The following is a 26,007-nucleotide window of genomic DNA, read 5'->3' as shown; positions in this document are numbered from 1 at the left end:
CCTCCTTTTGATAAAACATAAGTATGCAATCCTATTTCCAAAAATAATAGCCCTAGTGAAGAATGAGAGTGAAGAATGAGAGTACTAGTAATAGCCCTAGTTCCAAAAATTAGCCTAACTATTAAAGTAATATGAGTGAGCAAAAGAGAATAAAAGAAAAAAAAATATAGAAATAAAATAAAAGAGAAATTAAGGAAAGATACGATGTCCAAGCATAGGATCCATCTAGGGTTATGAACTGAAGGACAAAGGCTATCTGTGTATGCAATCCTATTTGAACCGAAAGGTTTCCAGAATGATACTCAACCCTCCTTTCGATGGTCAAGAATAACTGAATCAGTACAAAGCTGATACAGGCATCCACACAATCACATTAACACTCTATGAAACCTCATCGTGAGCTAATGGCAATCTCTTGAGTAGATAATCTCTCTCATTAAGAGAGATTACCCCTAATCCGAATACAGAGTAAAAATGTTATTTCTCCTAAAATCTACTCTACATGATTGCAAAGAGTGGCTTACTCACAATTCTCTCTAATCACGACGTATCTATGCTAGATGAGTATTTCTACTCATTACAAAGCACATCAAATATGATAACTAAGGCTTTCGCCTCGTTAGCGATCAGGCATTCAAACACGTAATTAGATTCAAATAGCATGGATTGCAATAAAAAAACAAATAAATCACATAAATCTAACAACCAATGTCAAAAAGTAAACCCTAAAGTTCAAATATGCCCAAACATCTAACTAATTAGCCCTACATTAATGGAGGAAAAGTGACACGTCCGAATATGCGTGTATGTACCGCAAGTGCACGGGTGTCGAAGTAATAATTACCCCGGTGAGTGGGTAGTCGAATCCACAGGGAACAGGGCTACTAGTACTAACTTCTTCTACGCTTTCTAACCTAATGATAAATGGAAAGGTGTGGTGATCTAATGTGCGAAGAAGTGAATACGGGAGCGAATATGCAAGGGTTAAATGGATGGAGATCTCAATCGGTAAAAGTGGGAGTATTCGAGGCAGATACTCCCCTAGGATTCGGGTATTAGAGTCTTGAATAAAGCAAAAGTGTTTCTATGATGAGTAAGTTAAGTCGTGGAAATCCAAATATAATCGGATCCGGCCTCCCGATCACCGATACTAGTCCCCTCGAGGTCCCGGTGGAGAAATCGCTCAATCTCAACACCTCGCACCACATATGGTAGCCAAAGCACTCTAGGGATTCAAGAGTTGTATCCGATTCCTAAAGATTGATCAACCCTAATTACGGTGAAGGATCCTAACCCCTACAAGGTCCGCGGAGAAATCTCTCAATCTCACGCCTCACACCAAATATGGTTGCATAGAGCTTAAGGAGCGGAGATAGAATACACTCAATCGGAAGGGAGAGGGACACTCCACTATCTCATGACTCACCCTCTCAACCCTCTTTAACCTTGAAGTTCTAACTCTAATGGAGACCTCTCTCACATCAAAGTAACAAATCATGCAAATCCAATCAACCACAAGGATTAATTAAACAAGCAAGCAATGAGAATACAAAGATTAAAAACTTAATCAAACTCGGATTAAATAGAAACACTAAAGCAAATCCACAAAAGATGAGAATCCTAGGGTTCACAAGCCCAAATACCCTCTAGGGTTTTTAGCTCTCCATGGAGCAACATACAAAAACACCATCAATGAATGAAAGTACATAAAAAACCATAGAAATAAACCCCTTATATATGAGCTGATGGCCTTGAAGGACCCACTCCGAAGCTAGGTTCACGGTGGCTTACTTGATGCTATGACGGAGGAGGAATCGATCAAAGTTGGTGACGAGCGCCTCCAAAGCCGCAAAGACCTCCTCTCAAACCCTAGCCGTCTCACCCCTCAAGAGCCGCACAAAGATGAGAAAGAATAGGGCAAAAGCGGCTATTTATAGGGCCTTAGATCGCGTACATCACGTGCCCTCAGCGCCCGGGTGTGGATTTTTCCACGCGGCCGTGTGAGACTGATAATTTTGCTTTCTGAGCGCTACAGTGAAATTACTACAGTGCTTTTCACAAAACACAATCCGAACACTCTTCTCTTAAGGCCACATGTCCGGGCACACGTCTATGTGGTAGGCTATAAAACTTTTCTTCATCGATGTATCTTTGAGAGGTCTTGCAATCTTCACAAAGAGAAGAAACATGAAGATGTGGCTGCCTTTGTGCCCTTCCAACTAGTGAATTGACTTGAATCTTCTTGGAAGTTGGCACACATCTCTACGTTTATAAACTCCTCTCGTGTCTTGGTCCTTGAATTAAACAAGAACTCCCAACATTATGTCTTTATGGCCCATCTTTGCTTCCTTTTTACTCTTCAAGGCATTCACAACCTATATGCATAAAAGAACACCAAATACACAATATGAGACATAAACCACAGAAAAAATGATGCTCACTGCATGTAAAACATATATAAAAATATGTCTACTCAAGCACTTATCAAAAAGCATCTACGATACAAGACACGAAAGGACATTGAAAACATGAAAATATCCTTCTCAATCATGATGTAGAGGAATCGTCGAGAAAACCCTACGAAAGCTTTCACGCACGCCACCAAGGTGAGCTTGACGGCTACGACCTCGTATCCCCTTGAATGTGGATCCAAATATCCTTTAGAATCTTTCCTTGAGCCCTTGAGATTCACCCATTTTCTTCCCTAACTTTGCCTAAAAAAAACAGAACAAAAGAAATCCAAAGAATGTCCTAAAAATTCTCATTAGATCTATTTATATTCGGCTACTTACGAGCTTAAGGACATGGCCGTAAGAGAGCTGGAGATGATGGTTGCTAGGCTATGGGATCACTTACTGCAGTAAGTCCCTTCTGTAAGGTCTTTTGTCTGTGTTATGATCTAGCTTACGGCCGCAAGCGCTGGACTGTAAACTCCATTGTATTTCTTCTTGCAACTGCCCTTACTGGCATAAGCTCCGGTCATAAAATCCTCTAGATGGTCCTTACGAGTGTAAGTCCTGCACGTAAGGTCCTCTGGTTTAGCTTTGAACTCCCCCTTACAAGAATAAGGATGCCTGAAAGGTTCTCTAGAAAGTGCTTACGGCCGTAACTCAAGCAGTAAGCTGCCGTAAGCCATATGTCGAGAGAGCTCCAATTTCTTCGTTTAAAGTACGAAATGCTTCTTTTGGTTCTTTCTCGTCTTTAAATGCTACCTAAAGCCTGAGAATATAAGACACTAGATTTAGCATCAAATTCCATAATATAATCCTAATACAAGCTAAATAAGTGTAAAAAGTGATATGAAATATTAGTAAGGATGCCCGCAAGTTTCTCTAGAAAGTGCTTACAGCCGTAAGTTAAGCAGTAAGCTGTCGTAAGCCATATGTCGAGAGAGCTCCAATTTCTTCGTTTAAAGTATGAAATGCTTCTTTTGGTTCTTTCTCGTCTTTAAATGCTACCTAAAATCTGAGAATGTAAGACACATTAGATTTAGCATCAAATTCCGCAATATAATCCTAATACAAGCTAAATAAGTGTAAAAAGTGATATGAAATATTAGAATATTGTACATTCATCACCTTTCTATTGTTTTTTTAGAATTCATGTAAATCCAGTACATAGGAATTCAAATGTATATATACCCACACCCCATATAGACCAATTTTATATAAATGTCATGATGTTAATTATTTAGTGATATATTCATTGTCACAGTGAATAAGTTCTTAAAATATGTATGGATTGTACTTTAATAGATTTTCAAAACTTATATATATAATTTATTTACTTCAATAAATTATTTTAACTCTTGAGAATTTTCATCCTCTTCATTCACTACAAGAAAACAGTCGCATCACTGACGGACTTTTCCGTCACTGAAAACTACAATTCCGTCACTGATGATCAACAACGACGGAACTGTCCATTGGAAACGTTTGTCGGAAAATTTTGTGTCGCTGATTATATTCCGTCGGAAATATTTTTTTCCGTGGGTGATGCTAGAGTATCACCGACGGAATATTCTGTTAGTGAATCCAAAATAAAAATTGAAATTAATGATAAGAAAATACATATCACCGACGGAATTCAGTCGCGGATATACTCACTTCACCCACAGAATTCCGTTGGTAAGATCTTTAACACTAACGAAATTCGGTCACTGATGTGGTGTATTACCCACAGAATTCCGTCATTAAAAAATTATCACCCACGGAAATCTATATTTGAGTCTCTTCACCACCAAATGAATTCTGTCACTGATAGTGTATATCAATAACAGAATTCCGTCATAGATATACTCACTTCACCTACGGAATTCCATCGGTAATGATCTTTAACACCAACGGAATTCCGTCACTGATGTTGTGTATTACCCACAAAATTCCGTCAATAAATAATTATCACCCACGGAATTAGGTATTTAGTCTCTTCACCACCAAACAAATTTTGTCACTGGTAGTGTATATCACCGACGGAATTCCGTCACAGATACTCGCTTCACCCACGGAATTATATCAGGAAAGTTCTTTTAACACCAACGGAATTTTGTCACTGATGTGGTGTATTACCCACGGATTTCTGTCACTAAAAGAATATCACCCACGGAATCAGTCCCTTTACATCCAAATGAATTCCGTCACTAAAGATCTTATATTATATTATTAATTATATTTATCCTGCTTGATTTCCCTGTACCAATACATATAAGAAAATTCATATGGCAAACACACAATATTAAATACTGTCAACATGTAAATAATTTCCCGTACCATACTTAGTGTACATACATCATCGATAATTAACAAGTCTTAACAAGTACTAAACATAGCGATTACCATATGTATAGCATATATTAATCTGTTTAATATTCAAAGTGGTGATCCACCAGTGTCTTTATCCTGCGAGGTAGGCTGAGAAGGTCCTACTGAAGCATTTGTAAACATACGCGCAGGATTAAACATATCCATCATTTTGTTCAAGATACTTCTTGATATCCGCCGTATCGCTCAGCTTGCTTCTCTACTTTATCCTCCAAGTTGATCATTCTGTCTTTCATAAGAGTCACTTCTTCACGTAAATTGTCAATTTCAATTGGAGTTTGTTCACGTTCATGATTCGGACGACTACAAGCCGAGTATGATGCATCTCCAGCATTGATGGAAGTAGATATGAAATTCTTACCACGTGGCGTGATTCCAAACCCATAGAAATGAGTGCGTGTAGTACCTTGCCCTCCAATTGCATCACACCAAACTTCTGGGTCAAACTCAGGATGATTGGCTTCATCAGGACCATACTTTTGACTCATTGAAGAAGTATAAGATTCCTATAAAAAAATAACAAACCAATTAGATCAACATATACATCAAAATTAATTTATAAACTAGCTAGTTGCAATTTCATCAATATACATATCAATGATCCTACATTATAACATGACAATAAAAAGTTGACAACATTGTGATGTAATAATCCCCATACAAGAAGCATATTCAGTTTTTGGCACAAGAAGCATGCACAAATAGAAATACATGCAATTGTAAGAAAACATATGTAAATTCTCCTATATGGCCATGATGGAAAACACACCATGATAGAATTCTATAAATACTATCTCTAAAAAAAAGTAGCACATTTATTCTCCAATAAAGTGAAAAGAAATATTAAGAACATAGACAACCACATAAGAAAAGAAGTGCATATTATCAAAGGCATACACTTACACAGACATTCTTGGACTTATGATCAACAAAATCACCTTGACCTTTCTCACGTTTGTGGGTGCGGTTGAACAATTCTCCATAGGTTGGTTTTCGGTTTAGTTGTATTTCCTACATGACAATATTAAATAAGAGATTATAAAGACACGTGCTAGTAAAATTTAAAATATGAATTGTGTACATACCATCCTCTCCGCATGAACCATAAAAGGGATCGATCCACCGGTATGCTTGGTGATGCTTCCATCTTTCTCAGTCATCCTATTTCGCTTGCCATTAATTGATCGATTTTTCCATGCATCCGTAGTCCACACATCACTAACCAATCGATCCCAAATGTCCAATCGAATCCAACCTACATTGTAACCTTTGCACTTTGAAATTTCACTAACACCAAAATGTCTCATTGCCCGCTTCCTTTCTTCTTCCAACATACCACGCAACTGTTCCTTGCACGTAGTCTCCCAAATTGCTCTCACAACTTTTGCTTTCTCAATAGGCCACATAAATTTTCCCTACCGAATAAGACATGGGTAAAAATTTCACCATTAGATTATCATATTGCAGAAGTAGAACAAGACATTTCAGAATATCATAGAGTGTGAATTGGGGTATAAGATTAAAAAATAATATAATAATAATGTCAAAAGACCGTAATATTAAGAAATATAACAAGACCTTTCAATCATTTTACTGTGTTCCTGATTTAGAGCTATGAATTCCACCCCTCTCATATAGTTAACTATAGTTTATTTTTAGAGTTATCTTAATGAATTTTTGGCTATCCATATCACAATGAAAAGAATCAGATGTTGACTATCCATATCACAATGAGGGATGAGAGGGGAACAGTGATTTGTTCTCCGTATCTTGTCAATCCAATTGCCCAACACGGTCTTAATCATAGATCATGGTTAACCAGACCCGAAAAATGCATTTGCACTGTAAAACGAGGAGAAACAACTACACATCTTAGATTAGATACAATTATATAAAACAATCAATACCAATGAATGCTCATTGACCAACAACCCAAACATTCATCAAACAAGATTCAAAAATATATTGGCAACAAGATATCCACCAATTGAGAACCATCATAAGGGAAATCCAAATCCTAGATAAAATCATAAAATAAATCAAAATTCTCTACATAATAAACATGATTAAACCTAATAAATCACCATACCTTAACCACCACAGCCAGCACTGAGAAGGCAAGTATTGGTTGAATATCCTGCACATCAAGAGATCAAACAAAAATAAATTAGAAATCTCATCAATAGGAAAAAGTAAAACACGAAGAAATCTACAAGATCAACTATAAATTATAGGGATCGGAAGAGATTTTTACCCTCAATTTCTGAAAACCCCAGCTTTAATCCACAGGAGATCGAAGGATAAGAGCTGAAGAGATCACCAGATGATCGCCAGATGCGGTGGAAAAAAGTTAGGGTTTAAGCAAGAGGCTATGAGAGGGCATACAATGACGAGGGTGGCACTGGCGAAGGCGGCCAGGGGAGGCGCGGAGGTGGAGATTGCAGAAGAAGTATGGGTGCTTACAAGCCGAGAGTGGTGGTGGAGGTTGCAGAGGAAGTGCGGGTGCTCTGGAGGAGTGTGGTGGTGGTGAGGACTAATAAAGAAAAGAAGCCCTCAATTGTATAAAGAGATAGGTCTTTTATAAAATCAATAAATAAAATAAAAATTATCATTACTGTTAATAAAGAGAGTGGATCTCAATTGTATTAAAAAATAATGAAAAATCAGGGATATATTTTAAATTAAATAAAGTAGATAATAATCAAACATTAATGATTAATTCTAGAGTTTTGTGAAATATATATATTGTTACTTAGTAACAGGTCACTATATTGTCCTCAATATAAAGAGGTCAGTATAATATTTAAAAAAATTATGAAAAAAATTACAAAAATTTTTCTTATCTATTTATTGTTAAAAATGATGGCTTTATTTTTGTTATTTTGTTATTTATTTTTAAATATTTACATATATATATCTTTTATAAGTCTTTATAAAAAAGATGGTGCTCAATTATCTTTTTAGAAAAACAACTATAAGATTAAAGCTTGGTATATTATAAAAATTAAAAATGTAATCTTTTGTTGGTGATTCATATTAAAATTTGTACTTTTACTTAATTTAAAAAAAAGGAGATGAGATTCATGTCGTCATTAACTTTTTGCCCTTGAGTCCCTACAATATATATAGTTAAGAACTATTTTACTTGGTTTCAAAGCAAAGGTTTTTTTAATAAATCATGCTCGAAAAATCCGTTAGTACTTAAAAAAATAACATATTTTTTTACAATAATCTTTTTGTTTCATTAATTTATCTTGCTATTTAAAAATTAAATAAATAAACAAGCATAAATATTTAAAAACATATTTCACCCATAAATTTAATATAATTTTTATCATTTAATCCTTCATTAAATATCTAATATAACAATAATAAATTTAGGAGGTTTAAATCAACACTATATATTCATTCATATTATATTTTCTTATAATTATAAGAAATAAAATAAATAAATATTTTATAGATGAACATTAAAATATTTTATAATTATCTTTTGATAAATTGATATATTATAAATTTATAGTAACAATAATTAAAAATAAATTAATATCTTACTAATTGTCATCATAAAATTGTTTTCTAGATCAATATCTTATCTTTTTGTTTTTTTATATATAATATAGTGGTAATATTTTATTTTTTAAATATTTTGTTATAATCTAAATATAATCAAAAGTTAGTTTTTAGATATTTAAAAAAATTACAAATTATTATTATTATTATTATTATTATTATTATTATTATTATTATTATTATTATTATTATTATTATTATTATTATTGGTATTAGTATTATTAATAATAGGAAATAATAGTTTATATTTGAAAGTAAGTTAATAATATTTATGTATATCAATGTTTACATTAATTTAATGGAGTGATGGATTCTCATGTGATTTGAAATTTTGAATCAAGGGTAGAGATGATTTTGGAGAAGAATCAAATGGTTGATAGTGAAGCCCACATATTTATTTAATTAGCAAATTATTAATAATTAAATGGACATTAGTATAAAAGATTAACTAAAAATTGTAAACTTATATTAATTATCTTGCATATTTTTTTAATATTTCTAAATTTTTGTAAATAATTTATTAACTAAATAAAAAAATTAGCGATTAAAAATTGAGACCGTGATTTCCATGAATTAAGAAAAAGCCTTTTTTTAATTATTTTTTTAGTGGAAAAACTTATTTATATTAAATATATATACAATTAATTCAGCTTTCTATCTCCCATTATTATTTAATTATTTTTATTAATTTTTAATATAATAATTTAAATTAGAAATAAAAAAAAATATAGTGGGAGGGGTTAATAACCCCGGAGTTAGCACTTAGTAACCCCACCGCCGGGGTTCTATCTCCCATTTAAAATAATTGATTATATTATTATTTTATTAATTTTAATATAATATTTAAATAATAAGAATAACAAAATATAGTGGGATGGGAGGGGTTGATAACGTCCGCACCGGGGTTACTGTCAATCTTATAATAATAATTTTAAAAATATTAAAAACTTATTTTAAATCATAGAAATAAAATTAATTCTTTTCACCAACGAAATTTCCCACGGAAATTATCCCCGACGGAATTTTCCGTTGGTGATAAAATTATATTCCGTCACTAATATGTTCTGATGTGTAAAAAATTGTTCGTTGGAATTCCGTCACAAATTCCGTCAGTGATATTGATATTACCAATGGAACAAATTCCGTTGGAAAAATTCCGTCAGTGATGCGACTGCTTGTAGTGATTGTCAATTAATGGATTGTCAAATGTCATGCATGTTGTTCTTCACTTGAAATGAATGTTGAGAAGATTAATAATGATGTTTAAGATATTGGTTATATCAAATATATAATTTTCTTAGACTTAATTCAAGTTTCAAAACCTCAATGATTATAAAAAAAAAAAAACAGAATTATTAAAGGAGGAATAAGTAATAGTACAAGTGTATGTCATTTAGATCTCTATTGTGTGAATTAAATTACATTTTATGGAATGAAAGTCGTCAAAATTAATTATATAATTGTTAAAAAAAGGTTTCTGTTAAGAATATATATCATAAATATATAGAGAGTAATAAGAATAGAGACCCAGAATATTTACCAAAAAAACCCTTTTTCTTCTTCTTCTTCTTCCCTCTTCTTTATTTCTCTCTTTTCTTTCTCTCTCTATATCCAATTTACAAAATGAATGGGGGTATTTATAGGGTTACAAAAGTTGAATGAATGGCCAGGATTGATTTGATCCAACGGTCCAAAATACCCTGGTTGGTGGAATAGTAATAGTACCGTCGATCGCTACGATGTTACCGTACTGCTGATCACTGCAGTTGATTTTTTTCTACGATGATATTACTACGATGAGCATCCATTAAAAATATTTGTTTATAACACTCCCCTTGGATGCCTACGACCAAAGGATATGCCTCATTAAAAACCTTGCTAGGAAAAAACCCGAGTGGGATAAAAAAACCTAGCTAAGGAAAAAGAGTACACTATCCTTGGCACATTTGAGGGTTCTTGCCTCATTAAAAAAACCTTGCCTCGGAAAAAAACCCATTGGGACAAAAAAACCTTGGCGAAGGGAAAAAGAGTACGATCTCCCTCAAATAAATAACTTTTAACTCATATCGAAGTACTTACATCCTTAAGTCTTCTCATCCCGATTTTTGTATATAAGTCTTTGGTGAATGCACTTAGGAAGTGATTTTGTGAATAGATCGAACTGATTCTCACTTTGGATTGAATCTTTTGAACTTCTATAACGCCTTCTACGGAGATCATGAGTGTAGAAAAAAATTTTTGGTGATATATGTTTCGATTACATCACCTTTAATATAACCTCCTTGTATTTGAGAAATACAAGCATTGTTGTCTTCATAAATTCTTGTAGCATTTGTTATTCTTGATGGTAATTTGCGAGGATATTTGTATATGCCCAATCATAGATCGTAACCATTGGCATTCACGACTTGCTTCATGAAGAGCTAGAATTTCGACATGATTTGATGAAGTAGTCTGTAAGAGTTTGTTTTGTGGAGCATCGTGAGATAGATTTGTACCATTGTAAGAAAAACATGTATCCGATCCGAGATCGCCCTTTGTGAGGATCGAGACGGATACCCGACAGTCAGCAAAAACACTGTGAGGTTGGATGAAGATTCTTGTCGATAGAATAAACCCGGATCCGTAGTTCCTCGTAAAATAACGTAGCACATCTTTTACTCCTTTCCAGGTGTCTTCGTGTCGGTGTAGAAGCGTATCTTGCTAGAAGATTTCTTTGCAAAAGCTATATCTGGTGCGGTATTATTTGCAAGGTACATTAATGCACCGATTGCACTTAAATATGGAGTTTTACGGACCAAGAATGATCTCTCCTTCTTCGGGTGGGCGAAATGGATCTTCTCGAACATCAAGAGTTCGGACGACCATTGGGCGTACTCGATGGATAAGCCTTCTCCATATTGAATCTCTTGAGCACCTTTTTACGTATAGGGTTGATTGATGCACAAATATTCACGAGGATAAATGCTCGATTTGTATACCTAGGCGAAATTTGGTCTTTCCCAAATCTTTCATTTCAAATTCTTTTTCTCGAGATATGATCTTTGCGATTCGCAATTTCGGGAAGGAGTACCTACAAGATTTAAATCATCCACATATCTGCTATCACAACAAAACCGTTAGTATAACTTTTTAATAAACACACATGGACATATACTATCATTTTTGGTACCCTTCTTTTTATAAGATATTCATTTGAGAGCGGTTATACCACATCCAGTCCAGATTGTTTTTAACCCATAAAGAGATCTACGTAATTTAATAGAGTATAAATGATGATTATTTGTAATGTTTGTTTTTCTATATCCTTCGAGGGATTTTTCATATATATGTCATTTTCAAGTAATCCATACGAGATATCTTTGTGACAACATCCATCATCTGCATATCTAATTTATTACTTCTTTGCCATGGCAATTAAAAAAATCGAAAAAGTAATTCCATCCATTACAGGAGAATATGTCTCTTCATAATCAATTCCAGGCATTTGAGAAAAAAACCTTGAGCAACCGGTCTTGCTTTGTATCTCATAATTTGATTATTTTCATTTCCTTTTTCTCACGAACACCCATTTATAACCATTGGTTTTTATCCCTTCAGTGTTGGCACTATCGGTCCCAAACACCTCACGTTTTGATAGGGAAATTTAGCTCGACTGGATAGCTTCTTTCCATTTTGGCCAATCATTTCTTTGTCGACATTCTTCAATGGATCATGGCTCTGGATCATTATTAGTATTTATTTCTATATCTGTAGCCACATTGTAGATGAATATATCATTTATTTTCGGTCTCATGCCGATTCGATCTTTGACCATCATCTACATAGCAAATTGAATTTTCAACATTTTCAGAAATATCATCCCCCATTGATTCTTCATTAACTTGTTATGAGGGTTTTTATAATTTCCTCTCCCTTTTTCACATGGGAGATCCTTTCTCTTTATTTTTTTACGCTTCCTTTTTCTAGGAGCTGAATCTTTGGCATCAATTGGTCTTCCACGTTTTTGTACGTGGTTTATTTTTCTACTTGATTTTTCTTTCAATGGATTCTTAGGAATCTCAATTCTTGCGAGGAGCATTGGCGGTGGTATATATGATTTGGTTACCAGTTTTTAGTATCGGTGAATGCATCGGGTATTTCATTTTGCAATATTTTTGCAATTTAATGATCCTTTGAACTTCAAGTTCACATTCATTGAGTGCGAGGATCATATGTATGTAATCGTGATGCATTCAATCAATTTCTTTTTGGCTCATTTTTGAGTAATCATTTCTCCCCCTAATGCGGGGAAGGCAGATTCATCAAAATGACAATCTGCAAATCTTGCGATAAATACATCCCATGTTAATGGTTCTAAATATCAGTATAATTGAAGGGGAATCATAACCAACATATATACCAAGTCTGCGTTGTGGACCCATTTTTTGTATCGATTTGGTGGTGGTATTGGCACATATCTTTGCATGACCAAATATTCTTATATATGAAATATCGGGGCTCTTTACCCATAACAAGTTGGTGTGGTGAATATGAATTACATGCGATGGGTCGGGATCCAGTATTAAAAGCTGCGGCATGCAAAAATAGCATGACCCCACGCACTTGTAGGCAGTTTCGTCCTTAATAACATTGGACGAGCAATAATCTGGAGTCTTTTAATTAATGACTCCGCTAACCCATTTTGGGTATGTACATGAGCTACTGGATGCTCAACATGTATTCAAGCGCCATACTGATAATCATAAAAATGATTTTGATGAAAATTCACCGGCATTATCAAGGCGAATTGTCTTTATGGGATAATCTGGAAATTGTGCTTTAAGCCGATAATTTGTGCCAATAACCTTGCAAATGCTACATTCCTTGTAGAGCGAAGTGAAACATGGGACCATCTAGTCGATGCATCGATTAAAACCATAAAATACCTAAATGGTCCACATGATGGATGTATTGGTCCACAAATGTCTCCTTGTATTCTTTCTAAAAAAATTTAGGGAGATTCACCGATCACCTTTGTTATAGAAGGTGCGGTTATTAGCTTTCCCATTGAGCATCTTTGAACATGCGTATTCATTATGTGTTAGGATTTTATAATCCTTCGGGTGGGTGTCCATGAGAACTAGTAATAATCCGGTAGCAACATAATAGCACCGGATGTCCAAGTCTTTCATGCCATATTTTAAATATCTACGGGTCATTAACCTTCGGGGTTAATACCGTATGTGATTCCATCACTTTGTACGTGTAAAAATATAATCACGAGGATATCTGAGGAAAGCTTTCAAGTACGCGTTTTTGGCATGAAATAACTTGTGTAATATAAAGATATTCTTTTTCCTTCCTTATCAACCGTCTCTAAATGATATCCATTGAGGGCGTATATCTTTAAAAGCTTAAAAGGTTCCTCCTAGACTTGGGGAATAGAGAGCATTTTTTTCATCTGCAAGGATGTTCCATTTTAGCGACATCAATCTTTGCTTCTCGAGAACCTTCAACCAGGTCGATGACCACTGCTATTGTGGCTATATATGCCTTTCTCATTGATAAGGATATAAAAATATTTTTTTCTTGTCAAAAATAGTATGCGTTGTCCCATGATCAATAATGCATTCATCATCGACCATATTCTAACAAAACGAAAAGAAAAAAACATAATTTAATAAAAACATAAAGACATATTACAAACTAGTCTATAAGAAAATCGACATATCTAAATATGTATTTTTCGAGTTACATTTAAATTATTTATGGAATTATTCTCTATTGGATCAACTATGGGGTTGTCGAGCAAAAATTTGTCTCAATATCTTTACCTTTCTTGTTTTTTTAAGTGATTCTTGGTAAAGATGGACAAAAATGTTTTGGGGGTCCTGCAAATTACGGACCAATGACCTTCCGAGCCACTAGCGATAGCATGTATCTTTCTTTGTCTCTAACCCCATCTTGTGGCTTTGTTGCTTTCGTTGATGTACATCAATTACATTATCGCGTGGTCCGATATTATTTCGGCCCCCACCACGACAGCGTAGTCCTCGACCACCATAATTTCCTCGTCACGCGGTTTTTAAAACTAGCACGCGACCACGCCATCTTCTTTTGCCCAAAAATTAATTTTACGGCGGTGGTGCTGATCCGGATGGTCGAGATTGATGATTACGCATCAACAATTCATTGTTTTGCTCCGCCACGAGGAGACAAGAAATTAATTCGGAGAATTTTGTAAAAATTCTTTTCTCTATATTGTTGTTGTAATATAACATTTCGATGCGTGAAATGTTGTAAATGTTTTTCTCGAGCATCATTCCTTACATCACTTTTGTTTCTCCACGAGGCGAAATCTTGAAAACAATTTTAAATAGCTCGGAATTATATTCTTGCACGCTTTTTAAAAATCTTGAAACACGAGACTTGACCAATCATTGCGTGCTTTGGGCAAGTAGACCATTACGAGATGTTCAAATCTCTTTTCGGGGATAACCACAATTCCTGTGGATCCTCGATGGTCAAATATTCATTTCTTTCGAGGCCATCATCAATATGATGCCTTATAAATATTAAGGCCTTCGCCTTATTATCACTAGGCTCATTGTTATTAGCCTCAATAGTTTTACTCAGGTTTCTTGCTTTCAGATGGAGCTTGATATCGAGGCTCCAGGATATATAATTGCTCCCCGAGATTTGAAGGGCCTCGAATTCTCTTTTTGCAATATTTGTCATTTTCTCTTCAAAATAATAATACAACATGTAATTAGAATAGAGAGTACAGAATAAAATATAAAGCATTTATACTGTTCATATATACAGGACTGTTCATGTATGATACTATTCATGTATACTGATGCTTGTTCATACTGCTGCAATTATTGCAGCATTGGGAATTAAAATTTTGTTTGAAAGTGATTATAAGTTAAAAGGGAAAGAAGAAGTAAAAGATAGGGGAGAGAAGAAAGTAGGGGGCCGCCGGAGAAAAGTCGGCCAGTTGCGATGGAGAAAAAGCCGGCGAGTTGCCGACGGAGACTTCGAAGGGGCAGGGAGTAGAGAAGGGCGACGGAGAAGAGAAAAAAGGGCCCGCGAGGTTTTTACTGATTTTTGTCAGCGATCGCTGGGATCGGAGGGTCGCCGTGAAAACTTAGGAAAAGATGATGCTTGATAATTTGGATTTGATGGAAAACCTCATTGTAATAATAATATTATTGTTTTTTCTTGTTTATTTTAAAAAAAGTACTTGGCAATATTAGCCTTAGTGGCTTTTAATCTTTGTATGTTTTTTTATGTATGCTTCTAAGAAAAATCGAAAATTATGTATTAAATAAAATGTATGGTTTTGCTAGTATTATATTACTCGTCGAACCTTCTTGCATTCGAGTGTTAGAAATGGGTTCCACATATATAACATATATATTAGATAAGCTAAAGAAAATTAAAATCATATGAGCAAATTGGTGCTGATAACGTGTTAAGAATATATATCATAAATATATAGAGAGTAATAAGAATAGAGACCCAGAATATTTACCAAAAACCCTTTTCTTCTTCTTCTTCTTCCCTCTTCTTTATTTCTCTCTTTTCTTTCTCTTCTCTATATCCAATTTACAAATGAATGGGGGTATTTATAGGGTTACAAAAGTTGAATGAACGGCCAGGATCGATTTGATCCAACGGTCCAAAATACCCTGGTTGGTGGAATAGTAACAGTACCGTCGACTGCTACAGTGTTACCCGTCGATTGCTACAGTGAAGTCATCTGTTGCAGTGATTTTTCTACAGTAATATTGCTACATTAGGCATCCATTAAAATATTTGTTTATAACAGTTTCCAATTTTTAATGTGATTTTAATAATTATTATTTGACATAGTCATAAGAAATAGTAAATACGAGCCTGAATTTATAGTATATATATGTTTTCCAATTTTTCATTTTTTCCCTTTAAATATTTAGATGTTGACCATTACTAAATGAAATGAGTTAGTTCGAGATTTAAAAAAAAAAATCTCTACTTTAATGTAATTCCGGACCTGGCCAAGCAAGCACATATTAAAAAAAATTTGATTTAATATGCACATGTTTTAATATGTGGTATATACTTAAGATTAAACCCATAGAAATATAATTTTTTCTTGATCAATAAACACTTTTCTAGAACTTATATTTAGTTAAACTTTGGCTAACTAGATCAATAAATATTTTTCAAAAACTTATAATCAGTCATTAAATCTTAATAAGTGTACGTATAAAGATGATGATTAACTTTTAATTAGAATATTAAAGGATATATATAAGCTAGATATATATATATATATAAAGAATTAAAAAAAATAAGCCATTCTTATATGTTTCTCTTTGAAACATATATAGACGGAGACTCATTTAAAAGGTTATTGATTTGAAAGGTGAATAGGGGCATCTTGGTATTGACCATCTCTTTCTGTCTATGCAAACCGTAAACCATGAGCAACTTCCTTTATCTCTCTCAAGCAGCTTTCTTCTCTGTCTTTATGTTACAAGTCATTAACAAAACTCAAATCAAACTTAATTTGTTTGATGAGTGTGTGTTGCTCACCAAAAACACATTAAGGACAAAAAAACAAGGGGAAAAATCATTCAAACTAAGCATGCAGTCATTCTCATCCCTGTCCAATTGCTTCTTCATAGTCAAAAGACAAGAAACTTCAAACCACTCAACCATTATCGCATGCATATATACATATATATATATATATATATATATATATATATATATATGTATATATATACATATATATATGTATATATATACATGTCAAGCTTCATGCTTAGTACTTTAAATATATATATAAGCGCATTCGGTTAAAGAGAAATATATATAGCCAACGACCATCTTGGCCTATCGCAGTCGGGCCCTGCGTGAGGGTGTTCGCTCCGAGTGTCGAGCAGTGGGCCTCCCGAGTTTGATCCCCATCTCCCACAGGTGAGGGCACGGTTCGGTGGTCACATGGGCTCCCCACGTGTTCGTCCCTCGAGCTCCGGCCATTGCCTTTCTCAGAAAAATATATACATTACAAGAAACGGGGGCATTAGAAACGAAATTTTTCCAACATAATTTTTCTGTTGGTTAAAATCAATATCACCGACAGATTTTGTGACTGAATTCCAACGGAAAAGATTTGATACATTAGAACATATAAGTGATAGAAATTCATATTATCACCAACGGGATATTCCGTTGGTGATAGTTTCCATAGGAAATCCGTGGGAAAAAAACTTAGAGACAAAATTTTAGAGTATTACCAACGGAATTTCGGATTATCACCAACAGAATTCTATATTATCATAGATGAAAAACCAACGGAATTCAATAATATCACCAACAGAATTTTGCATTGTTACCAATGGAATTCAATACTATCATCAACAGAATTTTGTATTATCTCTAACTAAATTCTATATTATTACCAACAAAAATTTATATTATTAACAACGTAATTTGATACTATCACCAACGTAACCTTGTACTATCACCAATGGAATGTTACACACATATATATTTAAAAGCTACTGAAGAAGCGGAAGGATAGTGTGCATGTATCAAATAGGAGAGACATGTTTCTGGTTCACTTGAACCTCTTTAAAGAAGCCCTCAGTTTTGTTCCTTGCTTGAAAATGGCTGCTAGAAAGTTTGATTATATTTAACATGGAATTTTGAGGATTCCATGCAACGTTGAATATTTTAGGCACTTGGTTTCAAACTCTGGCTAGTAATATGAATTAGATAACTAATTCATTCATTGATTAATTCATTCAGGAGACATAGTCATCTTGTATTCTTTAATTCTTTGTTTTTAATTTATTTTGGTAATTATTCTGAGGAAATTAAAATATGGGAAGAAGATATAATTAATTACATGCATGAGAGTTTTGTATGGTGTACTTTGTTTTTCTTCATTAATTCATAGTACATATACATATACATATATATACTCTCCAAACTTTACCTTGATGCTGTGTTACATGCTGTTGTTAAGTTATATAAATATTAATATCATGGTCATGATGGTTTGGGCCAAATTGATCATAGTCTTCAGTTTTTTTAAATTTTATAGAGAAATTATAATATTGTGGTTGAAAATAAACAAGAAACATGTGTTCCTATTCGTATTAATTTATTTTGAAAAATGTGTCTCTATGGATTGTGATCAGGATTTAACTTTAGATTCATTCAAAAATTTTTATTATGAAAAGTGGATGAACCACTGAGAGTCATTCAATTAGTTGTACAAAAGGATTTACCCCGTGCATTAAACTAAAGGCAGTTTATATATTCATGATCTCACATTAAAATAATGCATATCTTTCTATTATTTATTATCTTCTAAAAACGTAGATAAACTACTATTACTAAGAAAGTACTAAAAGTCTCAATCTCCAGTCCCACCTCAAAAACTTAAAAAGAAATAAATAAATAATAAATTTGTTTATAGTATAATACCTTAATTTTTAATGACAAATTTTTCCCTGCTTCATCAAAAGGAAAAACTAAAGAAACTTGATAGAACTTTATCTAATTCTTAGAACACAAAGCTTTTCAAGTTTATATGCAAGCAGGAAACTAACAAACCGTGATCAATTATCATCAATATCATCTTCACATAAATTGTATTATAATTACACACCTTTCAATCATAACAATTCTTCACTATATTTTTTTTAAATAAAATGAATAAGTAACGAATATATTAAAAACAACAAAAGACAGTACAAACATTCTTCACTACATCTTCACATAAATTAATTAAGTTAGAAACTATAATATACTTAATTAATTTATCTTTTTAATAGACATAAACACCTTAAAAACCAAAGGGTTTAGTGGCATTGACCTCACTACTAAAGATAAGTATAATATATTCAATTATCTTAAATTTGAGTCTCACTAGACATTGTGATAATAATGGATCCCCAATCTGATTATGGGTTCGGACTTGCAATCTGCACCTTACATCTCCGAGTGAGAACTCACGAAATGGACATTTAATTCTCCTTGTACACATTATCTTTTTAACTAATTGCACTCATCATCATCATCAACATCTAATCACAAATAAACTCCATCTCCTCAAAAATCATTTATATATATATATATATGGATAAACTCCATCTCCTAAAAATCATACATATATATATATATATGGAAAACATTTGATTTATATATTCTCAAAGAACACAAAGTTTCAAGCTGTTCATTAATTTATATGCAATTGTCCACTGTAAAACAATGAAAAAATTAATCTCTACAAGCTAGATGCATGAAACATCATCCATGTTTTGCTACCATTGCTACAACTTGCCGAAAATACTCAGCATCACAAGGTATTCTCAATATCCCTTGTTGCCGGTAACCAAACTCTCCGGCCGCCATCTCTAACAGTTCAGCAATTTTTGGGTCTCTCAAGAGCTCAACTTGCATCAAGAACTTCTCAGTACACTCATCCTCCACTCCGACAATCACCGGAACATATCCTTTCCGTGCTCTTTCTCCGGTACACCTCTCGTCGCCTTTATCATCAATCAATCTCTCATACATAGCCATTGCTTGGCTTTCTTTTCTTCTCCAATGCATCATTCTCTTCTTTATTACCTATATATTTTGTTTGATGTTCTTGTTCTTACTATATTCCTGATATATGTATATTGTTCTATATATATAAGCGTGATAGGTAGGTTGATAAGTTTGAATGAAATGGGGATTGAATGGTCAACTTTGAAGGCATGTTGGATGACCTGTGGGAATTGGATGACTGTAAAGTCAAGACTGATATTAAGAACTAAGAAGTAAACAAATATATTGATTTTGTAGTGTATTAAATTTTATAGTTTAAAAAAGAGTCAATGGTTTCATGGTTGAGGTGATAGTTTGATTGCAAAGTGGTCAAAATTGAAGGCATATTGGTCTTAGGAAAGAATATACACGCCCAAGTGGAAGGTGTCACATTTTGTATTTATTATTTTTTATTATTATTATTATTTAATGTTCAGTGACTAATTGCCTCTTATTATGAAGCCGCCTATGTAGTCAAATACTTTGAAAAGCTTATCAAGTGATCATTGTGTGTCAATTGTGTATTTATAATATTAGGTAGGTCTCCACTAAGGTGTGTATGCATATTATAGATATATATATATATATATATATATATATATATATATATATATATATATATATATATATATATAAATCTACAATTTTATTAAAAAAAATTATTTATAATATTGTGTATGTATACTATATACATTGATATATTCATTTTGATTGGTTTTTATTTTTTTACAGTGAGTTTTAGATATTATTCATGTAGTTTACTTCTTTGTTCAAAAAAATAAAAAAATCTCATTTATGTGGACAAGAACAAAAAGTAAATAATAATAATAATAATAATAATAATAATAATAATAATAATAAAAATAAATAAATAAATAGGATGAACTAAACACTCTTTTCTTGGCGACACCGTCAAACTCGCTCTAATGGCGAGGGGAAGAGGGAAGAAGCTTGGTTCTCGAGTGATTGCGTTGTTCAGTTGGTGGATCGCGCTCAAGAGGTTCTAGTTTTGATCTGGATGTTGTCATTGATAAGCTGGATGGTCGGGAAGTTGATGGAGACCATCAGCATAGGATGGAACATGCCCTAGAAGGTGAGATGAGGAACTCTACTTCAGAGGTTGCTAATGAAAATTTGGGTGATCGCACTGAGAAAAGTCAGGACATGCAAAATGATGATAGTAATAAGGTTCCTAAACATGATGATGAGAAATTGCAAGGTAATGGATCGAAGCCATGGAGTTCTCCATTTGTTGATAATCGTGTGAAGGGGAAGGAGAGTGAGTTGAAATTTTGTGACACCCTAATGTCTCAAATGGTCGGAAGGTGGTCCGATTTCACTCAGCAGAGGTTGTTAATGAAGAGATGAAATGGAAGAATGCTTTGTTAGGTTGTGTTTATGGATTGCAACCTAGAGTTGAGAGAATTCATCGCATTTGCACAAGCTAGATGACTCGAAAATATGGATTGATATTGGTATCTAGAGTGAATTCGATAATTGTTTCTTTTCCAATTCAGTGATGAACAAGGTTGTGCTCAAGTTTTGGCTGATGGGCCTTTTACATTTGATTACCATCCTTTAATTTTGAAAAAATGGCAACCATGATTAAATTTGGATATAGCTGCTTGTGTATTACCTATATGGATTCAATTAACGGCCTTGCCTTGGGAATTCTGGACAGTGGAAATGCTGAGTAGAATTGGGAGTATATGTGGTAAGCCATTATACTATGATAGATGTACATTGTCCAAAATGAAGCTGGGTTTTGCTCGGATTTTGGTTGAAATGGATGCTTCGGGTGACTTTCCAGAGGTTATTGAGATGACTGATGAGAATGGTACATAATTTCAGCAAAAAGTTGTGTATGAATGAAGGCCAATTGTGTGTTCAATCTGTAAAAAGTTTGGACATGTTAAAAAGGATTGCAGGTTGAGGAAGATGGAGAAGCTGTAATGGAAAGTGAAGAATAAACAGGGAATAGTCTCAATGAATTCTGTGATTTCTAATCAAGTTACTGATAAGGATGGGAGCTCTACTACATTACAGGATGATATTGGTCTGGTTGTATCTACTGCATTACAGGTTGATAATGGTCAGGATGTATCCATTCCAATGAATTTAAGGAGTAATACTGAACAAGTTGTTAGTGAAGGAAATTGGATAGAGATAGTTAAAGGGAAGTCTGCTAAATCTATACAGACAGTTAATATTGAACATTCTGATAGTGGAAAGCAGCTTTCTATTGGAGGAAGTGAAAGATCTATGATGCAGAATAGGAATGAGATCAAATGTACTAATGAGTCTCATCCTAGTGTTGTGGCTAGTTGTAGTAACAGTTTTGATATTTTGGGTGAAAACAAGACTAATATTGCTTTGGCAAATCAGTGTACTACTGTTAATGGGATGATAATAGGGGATGGCAAGAAGGGTAGGAGATCCAACTTGCCAAAAACATTAAAGAATGATTATGTCATGGAATATAAGAGGGCTTAATTGCTCTCTAAAGCAATCTGGAATAACTTCTTTGATTACGAAATATAAGGTTGTCGTTCTGGGAATTCTGGAAACAAGAATAAAGGAGGAGAATTGGTGTGATAATTGGAAGAGATTTCAATTGCCTCAGTGGAGCTTAGTACATAACTATTCAAGCAGTGATCAAGGTAGAATTTGGATTATTTTTTACTCTAGAAGAGTTTCTATTACTGTCATTGAAGAACAGATGCAGTTTATTCATTGTAAAGTCAATTTGGAGAATAATGTGTTCTACTAGACTTGTGTATATGGATCATATGATCCACACATTAGAAGGAATCTATGGAGGGATCTTATGAGACTTGGAAAAAGGATTGTCACGAGCCATGGTTAATTCAAGGTGATTTTAATGCGGTTAGTAGTAATGAAGATAGACTTGGAGGTAACCCGATGAATTCGAAAGTCGCAAGTGATTTTCAAGGCGGATTTTGGGTTTGGATTTAGTTGAAGTGCAGAGGAATGGTGCTAAATTTACCTGGACAAATTTCCAGGAAGGGGAGAGGAGAATATTTAGGAAGCTTGATTGGTGTTTTGCTAATCAATGGTGGTTTACTAAAATTGGGGAACCATCATGTTCTGTGATGAGTTGGAGTTTATCTGACCATTGTAGTATTTTGGTTTATTTGAAGAGAGCTACTAAAAATATTAAAGTTCCATTTAGATTCTTTAATATGTGGTGTGATCACCCAAAATTCTTAGAAACTGTTAGCAGAGTTTGGAATTCTCCAATTAATGGAAGTAATATGTTTCGAGTATACCACAAACTGAATTACTCCGAGGGGAGTTGAGGATGTTTAATAAAAAGGATTTTGATGAATTGAGTGTTAGAATTGCTCAAGCTAGGACTACATTGGAGAATACTCAAAGGAATTTGTAGTCTGATCCTTTTGATATTACTTTGCAGAGAACTGAGAAGCTAGTATTAACCCAATTGTAGCAACTGATATTATGGGAGGAAGGTATGCTTAAACAGAAATCAAGATGTCAATGGGTAAATTTGGGGGATCAAAATTCTAGATATTTCTTTAATATGTTACAACAGAGAAAGGCAAAGAATTGTATTACACAATTACCATTGGCAAATGGTGTGGTCTGTAGTGATCAAGAGGAGATTAAAAAATCTATTTTGAATCACTTCATTGATTTCTTGGGGACTAGTCAAGTGAGGAGTGGTAATTTTGATAACTCTATTTTTCAAGATAGACTTGTCTCAGTCACTGATTGGGATTCATTATGCAGTATACCTTCAATGGAAGAAATAAAGGAGGCTTTGTGGAGTATAAATGATAACAAAAGCCCAGGACCAGATGGCTTTAATAGTGTATTTTTTAAGAAGGCTTGGAGTATTGTTGGGAAGGAGATATGTATGGTTGTTTAGGATTTTTTTCAAAATGGAAAAATGCTTAAGCAGACAAATTCCACATCCATTACTTTGATCCCCAAGGTGATATGTCCTCAATCCTTAAATGATTTTAGACCTATATCCTGTTGCAATGTGATCTACAAAATGATCTCAAAAATTCTATCAGGAAGATTAAAGGGCATCTTGACAGATATTATACAATTAAATCAGTTAGCCTTTATTCCTAGGAGGAAAATTGCTGACAATGTTCTATTGGCCCATAAGCTGTTGGAATTATTAGGAATGCTATTCAACACTTTCAAGTTGTTTCAGGGCTTAGACCAAATATACAGAAGAGTCAAATTTTTTTTTCTCGGGGAGTTGAAGCAAATGCTAGGGAAGCAAATTGTGGAGATGTTGGGGCTTTCAAGTGGGATCATTACCAGTGAGATATCTGGGCTTGCCTTTATTTTCTACTAGGCTTAAAAAAGGAGCATTGTAGTGCTTTTAATCACAAAAATTACTTGCAAGAATTCTTAATTGGAGCAGACTAAGTCATTGTCTTATCTTTGGTAGGCTTCAATTAGTCCAATCAATGTTGACAAGTATACATCTTTCTTTGGAGTTCTATGTTTCTGTTACCTAAAGTTGTTGTACATGAGGTGGAACATATATGCAAATCCTTTTTATGGCATGGCACTGATAGTTCAAAAAAAGGAGGTATGATATCTTGGTCTTGGGTTTGTAAAGGAAAACAATATGGTGGCTTAGGAGTGAAGCCAATTTTTTTGTGGAATCAAGCGACCTTAATAAAAATACATTTGGGAATTGGTGAAGGGAAACAAACTCTACGGGTTGTTTGGGTGACTAGAATTAAATTGAAGAGACTTAGTTTACGGGGGATAACAAAGCCGAGCGTCTTGCGAGTTGGGTTTGGAGGAATCTCACTTAAATTGAGGATTTTAGCTAAACCTATGTTTGTCTATAAGCTTGGAGATGGGAAAAATGTTCTCATTTTAGTTTGATCCATGGTGTCATGGATACTCATTGGCTGAGATTTTTCCTAGTATTAATGTGAGAGAAGATCACAAATTTCCCAGAGAGCAAATGTGTGTGAATATTGGAGGAATGGAAGTTGGTATTTGCCATTTAGTTGGAATTCTAATCTGGACAGGGTTTTAGACTTTTCACGAATTCAAATTTGTTGTGGAAGCTAATACTCCGGATTGTATATCTTGGGGACGAGGGAAGGAAATGGAATTCGAGTATCATAAGTGCATTTAATTGCTTATTTAAACTTGGCGAGAAGCTAAAGTGGACTAATCTGGTTTGGTCCAAGAGTAACTTGCCAAGACACTCTTTTACTTTGTGGTTAGCATTGCATAAGAGGCTACCAACTAAAGATAAATTGTGTGAATGAGGCATCATTAACTCATATGTTTGTGCTATATGTAAAGCTAATTGTGAGACTATGGAACATTTGTTTTTTCATTGCAAATTTACTAAAGCGGTGTGGATCGGGAGTTTTTGAAAGTTGTGATTGTGAATAGAAAGCCTCTATCCCGGAGAAGGGAAATTAGTTGGTTTTATTAGGAAGGCTAGTGGTAAAAACAACGATGGCGAGAATGAGAAGAAGCGCATTTAGTGCTTGTGTATACTCAATTTGGAATGCTAGGAACAAGTTAATCTTTCAGGTAGAAAAATTTAAAGAAGATGTGGTTTTTAGGCAGATTAGAGATATTATGATATTGTGGGGCATGTCTTTAAAAATCAAGATGTTGGAAATGTGATTTTGAATCGATGGTTTGAATAAGTTGATGAATGAAATGAGGTATTGAATGTTAAGAAGGGAAGAGAGCTTTGATTTACTCTGATTATCACGGTGTGAATGGTTGTAGCTGTGTAGGCATTTGGTGTCTTGTTTTCTTTTGGTTGTTTCAAGTTAAGTGGTTAAGGTTGTTTGGAGAATCATTACATTGTTATGATTGTCTATGTTTATGTAAAGTTTGAGCTAATAAATATATTACAATTTTTGGTTTGACCAAAAAAATAATAATAAGTGGAAATTGCCAAAAAAACCCTTTAAGTTTGTAAAATTGCCAAAAACACCCCATTAGTTTTGCAATCCCCAAAATCCCCCTCCTTTTAAACTCTATGTTT

At 33.9% G+C, this 26,007-nt stretch overlaps 1 long non-coding RNA gene across 1 annotated transcript; it reads right to left on the bottom strand.

Moving 5' to 3' along the window:
* Positions 1–6,780: 6,780 nt before the first annotated feature.
* Positions 6,781–7,195, bottom strand: LOC120263045. The gene is made up of 3 exons (XR_005537029.1): positions 7,075–7,195; positions 6,910–6,957; positions 6,781–6,837 (listed from the first exon to the last, which is right to left on the bottom strand). It is a non-coding gene; the product is annotated as an uncharacterized LOC120263045 (long non-coding RNA).
* Positions 7,196–26,007: the final 18,812 nt, after the last annotated feature.

The sequence above is a fragment of the Dioscorea cayenensis genome, chromosome 6 (genome assembly GCF_009730915.1).
Source record: "Dioscorea cayenensis subsp. rotundata cultivar TDr96_F1 chromosome 6, TDr96_F1_v2_PseudoChromosome.rev07_lg8_w22 25.fasta, whole genome shotgun sequence".
Taxonomy (NCBI): Eukaryota; Viridiplantae; Streptophyta; class Magnoliopsida; order Dioscoreales; family Dioscoreaceae; genus Dioscorea; species Dioscorea cayenensis.
This window is presented reverse-complemented; position numbering and strand designations above follow the sequence as displayed.